This window comes from Melanotaenia boesemani, chromosome 11 (assembly GCF_017639745.1).
Source record: "Melanotaenia boesemani isolate fMelBoe1 chromosome 11, fMelBoe1.pri, whole genome shotgun sequence".
In the NCBI taxonomy this organism is placed as follows: domain Eukaryota; kingdom Metazoa; phylum Chordata; class Actinopteri; order Atheriniformes; family Melanotaeniidae; genus Melanotaenia; species Melanotaenia boesemani.
In genome coordinates this window covers 20,241,293-20,244,827 of record NC_055692.1, presented here as the reverse complement: position 1 = coordinate 20,244,827, position 3,535 = coordinate 20,241,293, and the positions used below count along the sequence as shown (strand labels likewise).

The window sequence follows — 3,535 nt, the reverse complement described above, 5'->3', positions numbered from 1 at the left end:
TAGGTTTTATGGTCATAATATCTGAAACAAACTACTAGAAAGACAGAAGCATCCTTAAACTTTGCCAGCTGAAACATGTCAGGTATGTTACAACATCCTACTATTGTTTTTAATAGAGGAAAAAAAAACATACCATTTAGAAAAGAAGACAAAATGAACATCTTTGATTTATTAAATCACTTACATCAGTCCAGTCTATTCTAACTGGTCAAGTAAGCCAATTGATCGATGATGATTGTCCTGTTAAGAAAACCAGTGGATTCCTTCAAATCTTCTTTGGTTCAATCCACATCCTAAGCGTGCTCAGGGTTGCGGTCACATTGAGTCAAGGTGCTGTCGTCCAGTCCGTTACCAGTGCGAGTGTCTCTAAAGATATGAAAAGTTATCTTTAAAATCAGTATTATAACATCTGTACAGAACAGTATGTTTATATATTACATCTAATGTTCACTGACTTCTCACTGACTCCAGAGGTTTGGACTTGTTGTAGAGGCACAGCCTCCCCAGAGCTGAAATAAAAGAGTTATTAATATGAAGGATATATATTTTAAATTAGATCATAATATCAAGATGAATGATGATATAGGTCAGTAACCTGGTTTGCTCCTGGCTTTGGTCTCTGTTCCGTCTCTTGTAACAATATATGGCCAGACCTATGGTTACTAGCAATGCAGCTACACCTGAAAAATAAAAAGTTTTTTATTTAAGAGGTGGTGAACGATTACAAAGAAGCACCATAAATTCAGATCTCACCTGCCTTTGAAAGTATATTTTGGCCCTCAGCAAAGCAGGAAGGTAGCAGAAAGACAAGGCAAGTTTATTTGTAAAACACATTTGATGTACAAGACTATTCAAAATGTTTTAGATAAAACAAAAACATTACATTTTCTATAATCTTACTAAGAAAGGGGAGGTTTGATATCGGCCTGTAGACTCGTCATTCATGAGCAGCTAAGTTTTTCTTTCTCAGTGGAGGAAAGCAGACGATAGAAAACAATCAAGGTTAGTAGCAAAAAGCCAGAGTTTCAAAAATCTAACATCACTTAAAACAAAAACAAAAGCAGAGGAGTTAAATTCAACACTGTAATGTTTCTTCAGACAGAGAAAAAACAGTGTTTAACGTGTCCCTCTAGAGAGTTTTCAGAACTTACCAAAGGAAATTATTATAGGTAGATGGTTCCTCACATTTTTCACATCCTTTGTGGTGACTGGTGGCTGCGTGGTAGCTTGAAGCGCGGTAGCTTGAAGAAATGAGTAAATGTCCAGTGAATGGTCAGCGAAAACAGTGATGAGGAAGTTCTAGATGTGTATCACGAGGAAATTGCTTACCAGCAGTAAAATCACAGGTGCCGTTCAGGTCTTTTTTAAGAAATGAGACAAAAGTTACAAAGCATTTGTAGACAGAAAAGCAACAGTTTTTCAACTAAAGTACAGATTGCATATATTAAAATTTGGTTACTCAGCTAGATCCAGTTAAAACACACACACACACAAACACACACACTGTATGCAAAAACAAAAAAAATGCAATCAGCCATCAAAAGAGATTTAAATGAGACATTTCAGTAGAAATAAACATAATTTGATTTAATATAATTGAATTGGATGTTTTGATGTTGTTTTTTTTGTAACTAGCACAATAATTTCAGGATTTAACAGCTTTTTTTGCAGCATTCAGTGATGGAATTTTCCTCTGGCTGTAAATTATTAGAAAACACTGACCCCTTGCTACCAAATCAGCAAATATCATGTGCAATCTGTTTTCTAGGGGTGGCCAAGAAATCTCATCTTAAGTCTAGAAGTTGTTGAGGACAGCCATTCATGATGGCAAGAATTTGGCAGGAATAATAATAAAAATAAATTAAATAAAACAAAAACATACCTGCATATCTTTCTGTTTCTATGTAAACATCTCCCTCAAACTCGCATCTACCACTTGTAGAGGTGGAAACGTATGCACGGCCGTCACACTGACAAACTGTATTTGGTGGAGGTTTGCCTGAGCAATCCATGATGGTACCGTTATCAAGGAGTTTCTCCTCATTGCAAAAGACGCGAGTAACTTTGGCAGCACACCCAGGGCTCTTGCAATAAAAGACCTGAGGGGTTCCACCTATAACATCATACAGAATATGCATAAAATATCTCGTAAAATCATTTTTTCTTTTTTAAATCAGAGCAGCCTAAACAAGAGAAGAAAGTCCTGACCTGTTGTGACTGGAAAGCTGAGAGCATGTCCAACTAACGACAGCAAAAAGATGATCAGCCCTGTAGAAACAAAACATATTAAATTAAAATCAATCAGTTAAATGTTACTAAACCATCAGAAACCTACCATCTGACCACATTAATTCTTGAAAATAAAATGTGATATTTTCTTCATTTAAGTGTTTCATCCATAAATTTACATGTTAAATCACTAAATCCTGTCATACATGAACTAAAAAGCCCAAATGTTATATTCTTAACTATGTAATTCTCATCTCTTTAAATGTCATGTCTTGCTTTAATGTGCTCCTTTGTGTTAGTTTCTTCTCTTTGCTTTTCTGAGGGTCTTTTTTTCTGACTGTTTTGCAGCCTGACTGTCTTCTGCTTTACATCCTGTATGTTGCTCATTAAAGACTTACTGTTCATGTTTGCATTAACTGCTCCTGATGGTTTCTGAGTGACAAGACACAGTCCTTCTCGCTCCACAAGTATTTTCTGGGTATCATATAATTCTCACACCATCTGTAAGGGTTACAGGAATAGAGACACATAAAAATAACTTTTACATTCATTTTAATAAAGCGATTAACTTGTAGCAACGATTCAGATTTGGATCCTGGAATCATTCATTCATAGCGGAGTTTAGCCTTTCTCTATTCAGTAGCTGGAGCCAATTCCAGCTGCTATCAGCTGAAAGACAAGGTATCTGGACAGCTTTTACATATAACTGGCATCAAATTAAAAACATAACATTTGATATGTTGTCTTCATTCAATTTGCAGTTAAATGTAGGATAACAATTACATGAATTACAGGATTATAAATGGATCCCCGAAGTGAATTAAGTGGGTCTGTCTAAACACAAAAACTTCTAAGCTTAAACTTAACCAAACTGTCCTGGAGCTCGTGAACTGTGCTACTTAAATCTGCAACATAAATTGTTTTTAAAGAAGACCCAAAATCTGTAAGTATGAATATGGGTATTACCAGAGCTTGCTGCGGAGCTCTCCTTTACGCGTCTCCTCAATACACAAGGAATACAGTGAGCCGAGGTTTAGAAGTATGGTTATCGTTGTGAAGTCCAAAGGCGAGCCGCCTCCCGAGGGAGTAAAGGCGTTGGTGTGCTGACAGGAAGGGTGTTGTTGCTTCAGGTGATGTGTATGCCCAAGTACTTTTAGACTGAGATTGAGATTATTATGTGTGCATTCTATCGTCCTACCACAGTAATAAACATATATGCTATTTTTACTTTTAGTAGTTGTAAAATGTCTTACGTCCAGCACTTTGTTCCAGGTGTGTTTAATATGCTTTACAAATAAAGATGAGT

General features: G+C 36.2%; 2 long non-coding RNA genes across 4 annotated transcripts; both read right to left on the bottom strand.

Annotated features, from left to right (window-relative positions):
• On the bottom strand, nucleotides 1–1,208 carry LOC121648293. 3 transcript variants are annotated; one of them, XR_006011946.1, is made up of 6 exons: nucleotides 1,152–1,186; nucleotides 901–961; nucleotides 754–778; nucleotides 596–680; nucleotides 456–509; nucleotides 1–366 (listed from the first exon to the last, which is right to left on the bottom strand). It is a non-coding gene; the product is annotated as an uncharacterized LOC121648293 (long non-coding RNA). The 3 variants fall into 3 exon arrangements; XR_006011947.1 differs by having other exon boundaries at nucleotides 596–674; nucleotides 901–1,208; XR_006011945.1 differs by lacking the exons at nucleotides 901–961; nucleotides 1,152–1,186 and having other exon boundaries at nucleotides 754–882.
• A 998-nt stretch (nucleotides 1,209–2,206) lies between these two features.
• Nucleotides 2,207–3,220, bottom strand: LOC121648294. The gene is made up of 3 exons (XR_006011948.1): nucleotides 3,196–3,220; nucleotides 2,628–2,730; nucleotides 2,207–2,268 (listed from the first exon to the last, which is right to left on the bottom strand). It is a non-coding gene; the product is annotated as an uncharacterized LOC121648294 (long non-coding RNA).
• Between the last annotated feature and the right edge of the window lie 315 nt (nucleotides 3,221–3,535).